Below are 6,179 nucleotides of genomic sequence, written 5' to 3' on the forward strand. Positions count from 1 at the left end.
TTTTAATTTAGGCATTGGAAAAACTAAATTAAAAAATACTTCAAAGGAAGCTATTTTGAAAAATCGTCATTATAGCTATGTCACACTATTTCAATAAGGATGTGACAAGCTGATAAATATATATTTAATAATTTAATAAAATGTGTCCGTCCTACCTTATATAAATAATTTCAGTTTCTTACTACTTTATCGTGTTTCTGGGTGAAAGATCTGAAGTAAATTTGGATTCTAGATATTTTTGAAGTTTTTGACAATACTGTTTGAAATATTTATTATAAATAATTCATAATTCACTTTTAAATGTGGGATACAGAGACAGGTTATATGTAGAGTACTGTACGATATAGCATTGTAATATGCAGAGTACTCTAAGATATAGTTATGTTATAGGTAGAGGATGGATTCAAGCATATTTTGAGAACTTTTTCTTGAATTCTTAAAAAATAATTCCTAGTATCTGTAAGAACTAAAAATAAATTACCTGAAGAAATTCTGCAAATCAAATATATAGCTCTTTTCATTGCATATCAAAGCTGTCACACAATTCGAGAGGTAGCTATTATTAAGCCGATGTTGGTCTCTTGAAAGAAGGCAGAAGCTGAACCTAATCCTCTTCAAATATTTCTTCTTCTTTAAGCCTGGCATCATTACTTTAACGACTTCCGGCCCGTCTACACTGGTCCCGATGATTAATTCTTTCACTTCAGTTGTCAGTTTAGACGAATGTAGGTTGGAGGAATTGTATCATGGGATTGATCTGTTTGTCTTGCCTCTCTCCTACAGTCACCTGGATCAGGGAGCAACTGAATATTTTTTATATAAAAACTTTTTTAACTGAACCACTATCTAATAGTTACATACAGGTCATTCTTCTAGGAAGCGAATATGTCCTGAGTTTTCCGAATCAAATAATAATCTTCCAACTTTGAAATATTATTAGCTATTCCTATAGCAAATCGTCAGTTTTGCCTCGTACAGATGACCTTTCTGACTTTTATGTTCTGAATAAATTTGTGCTCAAGGAAAATCAAGCAATATATTCCTGTGTCAAGGATATACAAGTCTCCTGCTATATGTCTAACGAATTTCTAAGTTCCGCTGGTTTTGCGTTCAACCTAATTATACCCAGTTAAATTACGGAAAGCTATTGGCCAGCCGCGTATCTGGCGTGCGAAATCATTTTTCGAACACCTTCTTTACATCCACACAATAAAGGACGGACTATTTAAAGAAAAACGAATCTATACTAAAGCATATATCAAACTTGACGAAATAAACACTACACTTTCAGAATTTCGTAAAAACAATTTAATATGGATTAGATGATTAATCATAATGCTGCTCCTGTTTTCTGAAATTCGAGTGTAAATAAATAAATCAATTAATAACATCCTTTTTATCAAAAGTAAATTAAAAACTAATTGAATTGAGGACCTCTCCTTTTTTTTAAGTCGTTTAAATAATTTATTTATTTATTATTTATGAAATTATATAAGTGAAAAGGAAATTAAACAAAGATAATATGTTTCATTAAACACATTAATAAAAAAATATGTCTTTGTCTAGTAAAAAAAGTATAAAAAAATTCTGTTTGGTGTAAATAGAATTATTGATTAATATTAATAATAAGAATAATTTATCCATATGCGCCAATATAAAGCATTACATTTAAGTCCACCCAATTATCATGTATGATACAGAAACGGCCAGCATCGCCAATCTAGAAAATCTTTACGAAACTTAAAAAGCAATTTAATCCAAAAAAGAAGAATCCATAGTTACAAAAGGAGGTTACCAAATAAAATCCAATTAAATATTTTGTTGAAAATCTGAAAACTGCAATACGATGAAGAAAACTAAAATGTCAAGGTCAATAAGTCCATCCCGAACAAATACACCAATTTTTGAAAAATGTTACGATTATCTAGGAGTAATATTATGAAAATCCTGGGAGATTATCATAAGCAGCACAAAGAGGAACTTGCATAAACAATAGAGATTTTATAAACAGTTGGACGTTTAGAAAGGGGATCCACAAAATTAAGGTTCTAGTGGATGATAAGAAACATACTGCCAATAATTTGATAGCATAAAAGAAGACAACTCACTCTAAAAGAATGAATGATGGGTGGAAGAGGGAAGAAACAAAAGAAGTGAGTAAAATATTAGTGATATTTGCATGGTACTTAAATGGCTTGATTGAAAAAATTACCTATGTTTAAATATTTGAAACAGTATTGTCAAAAACTCCAAAAATATCTAGAATCCAAATTTACTTCAGATCTTTCACCCAGAAAAACGATAAAGTAGTAAGAAACTGAAATTATTTATATAAGGTAGGACGGACACATTTTATTAAATTATTAAATATATATTTATCAGCTTGTCCTCATTGAAATAGTGTGACATAGCTATAATGACGATTTTTCAAAATAGCTTCCTTTGAAGTATTTTTTAATTTAGTTTTTCCAATGCCTAAATTAAAAGAAATAAAAATTACAAGGGAAGTTAATAATGCGGTTTTATTAAATATGATTGATTTTATACTTACACCTCTATTATGCTCAAAAGTTAACAATGATAACATGAAACGTTAATATTCCAATTTTCTTCCACAATGGCGAAGGAGTCAGGCTGTGTGATGAATTGACCAAAATATATATACATATTTTTTAAAAATTTCTTAACTATTTATTTCAATGTCCATTTAATGTATTATATAATTTGTAAAACTTTGGTAGGATTATAATAATACATATATAATATGTACAGAACGTGTATAAATAAAGCAAGCATTCATTTAGGGTTACTAGTGAGGAAAATAGTAAAAACAACATACGGATTCATAAGGATTCATTAATAACGTTATTTAGACAATAAATAACTTTATTCTAGCGGGTTATGTGACTGGTTAAAAAATATATCTAACCAGGCTAGGTCTGTATGTCTCCCTACGATATATTCCTTTCTCATGCCTATATGAAATAATCGTGCAAAATTTCGAATTTGAGTTTTTGAAGGAAATACACGTTTTGAGTCCAAATAACTTAGTTTCAATACTAGTCCATGTATATGTGAACAATCTAACTTAAAAACGAAAAATTGTAATAACATATTTAAAAATCATATATCCCTAGGATGTACTATATCGATTTCCCTCAAAATAATTCAAACGATTTTAAACTTGGTACATCAATGTACAATTAAATGCTCTTTAACATGATTTTATTCACATTGAAATAGCTTCAAAAGGTTTAAATGCTTAATAAAAAAAAATCTTCCTCTAAAGTAAATTACTTTAATTTAGTTTATTTGAAATAATTAATCATTTTGCATTGTTAACGGTATTATAAAATGCATAAATATTAGCTATGGAGGAATTAGTTGACTAACTCAAGAATATAAATGGAGAATTGCCAGTTTATGGACTGGAAAATTGGAACCAGCCGAGTGTGCCCGATCTCTACCGATACCAATCAAACTATACCGCTTTGTTATATTTTGTTGTAAAAAAAAAAATGCATTAATATATATTGTAAAATAAATATTTTCATAGCAACAGAAAAATAATAATTTATTGTTACAAGTTTTCGCCTTGTAATTACTTAAAACAATAAGCGTATGGTAAGTGAATGTTGTACTGTATTTTTTCACATATCAGTCTAATTATCTCTCCTCAGAGTTATACATTAATTAACGACGCTTTCATAACAATATAATTAAAGGTGTTGTTGCAGAATATATTTTTTTAAAATTTAAGTTATTAAGTAACTAAGCGGATTTATATAATAATTGTAATTAATTAAAAACCATAAGCGTATGATAAGTGAATATTGTACTGTATTTTTCACATTTCAGTCTAAATTTCTCTCCTGAGAGTTATACATTAATTAAAAGTGCTTTCATAACAATATAATTAAAGGTGTTGTTGAAGAATACATTTTTTTTAAATTTAAGTTATTAAGTAGCTAAGCTAAGAGGATTTATATAATAATTGTAATTAATTAAAAAACAATAAGCGTATAATGATGATGACATCTGAAACTGTCCCCAATGATACTTTCCGTGTTGTGAGGTAGCACGCACGGAAAACAATTAGAATGAAATTAGGACTTTAAGAGAGTTCTTACTGTCCGCAGCACGAATCGTAGTGTGACTTCATAGTGCTTCCCTCAGGTATTATTCAAATATATTCTCACTTTGACTGGAATAGGTTCAAATCCTAAAGCCACCCTACACGAGGGCATTCAACCCGATTTGCAGCGGGAATTAAAATATATATATTTTTTGCATGATCGTAAATCAGACAATGCATAATAACATGGGAAAACATAAATTAAAAATTAACAAGAACAGTATTTTTCAATGTACCAAATAACCGAATTCGTTGGATAAATGGATGTTTTGTAAATTTGTAATAATGCAAAAGCGGGATGGTAAATGTTTTGAATTAGATTTTATGAAGAACTGTGTAGAAAAAAAACATAGGACGATTGCTATGATAATATATCATTACAAAAATAATTTTACGTGAGTGATTTGAAATATAAAAAATATTATTCAGTTATTGCACGGGCTACATTCCTCATAATTCATATTTATCTTTAAACGGATTACGCCAAAATGATTGTTAGTTCAATTTATCTCCTACTTATTATTTATTATTTCAAATAATTAATCATTTTGCATAGTTAACGGTATTATAAAATGCATAAATATTAACTATGGAGGAATTATTTGACTAATTCAGGAGGATAAATGGAAAATTGCCAGTTTATGGACAGGAAAATTGGAGCTAGCCGAGTGTGCCCGATCTCTGCCGATACTAATCAAACTATACCGCTTTGTTATATTTTGTTGTAACAAACAAATTCGCATCTCAAGAAGCCCTAAAATAAATATTTTCATAGCAACAGAAAAATAATAATTTATAATTTATTGTAATGTAGCAAATAACCGAATTCGTTGGATATTTGTCATCCATCCATTTGGATGTCTTGTAGAATAGTAATAATATAAAAGTGGGACAGTGAATGTTTTAAATTAGATTTGATGAAGACCTGTGTAAAAAAAAAACAAAAACAGAATGATTGCTATGATAATATATCATTAAAAAATAAAAATAAAAGTTATTGCACGGGCTACATTCCTCATAATTCATATTTATCTTTAAACGGATTACGCCAAAATGTTTGTTAGGTTAATTTATCTCCTACTTCTTATTTATAATCTTTAAAGGAATTATGTATGAATATTTCTTTTTTAAAAATAATTATACAAACATTTCAACAAATTTGGTAATATAAGTAACATCTACACATATTAACTTTCCATTGCTTACAAATATTTAAAATTTAAATATTTGCCGGAGTAAAAATAAAAAAAAAAATGCATGTAGATTTGATCTCTGTAACCTGTGAGATATATATGATTAATAGGCGAGTCATTGAAGAGATTTAATCTGCAATTTCGGCCTTCCAACCATCACGAATAACGTGACCACACCCGTTATCTTTTATCGTCATAGTGTTTTTCATCTTTTCAGCCGTTGCTTTCAAAGGTACCATAGTTATTTCAATTTATAATGAAGGTAATGCACCAAAACATCAACAAAAATCTTATCAAAAGGTTACTTATTTTTTTAAAAAGTTTATTGATTCACATAGAAGCAAGCATACAAATAGCTTTAATTTATCTGTAGGTGGCCAAAAATTGGAAAATTAGTCTATCTAGGTGAAAATAGTTTATGAGTAATTAGTGCCTTATCTTTACATTAAGGGTCAAGATCTTTATAAGTAGACCGATTTCGGGGATTTTTTTCTATTTACCAATAAAATAGTCTCCAATAAGTTTGTTTATCAATTCGAGTTTACAATCGCATGTGTTTTAATAAGATGCACCATTCTTAAAAATTGAAAAAGAAAAATGGTGATGATACATTTATGTTATTGAATAATGACCCTTCTATTGTATCCCAAGCCCTCCGACCCCCCATCACATCCCAAAACTGGGGGATTAAAACAAATCACATAAAATCACCTTTATTCTTCGTCGTAAACCTACGTCTTTCTGTCCAATGTAGTCTTTACTATTGTATTATTCACATCACATTTACTTATTGTACATATTTTTAATGCAGATGTAAATATCAATAATTAAATTATAAAAAATCCATTAAG

The sequence above is a fragment of the Halyomorpha halys genome, unplaced genomic scaffold, assembly GCF_000696795.3.
Source record: "Halyomorpha halys isolate HHAL.00 unplaced genomic scaffold, Hhal_1.1 Scaffold1856.1, whole genome shotgun sequence".
NCBI classification, from domain to species: domain Eukaryota; kingdom Metazoa; phylum Arthropoda; class Insecta; order Hemiptera; family Pentatomidae; genus Halyomorpha; species Halyomorpha halys.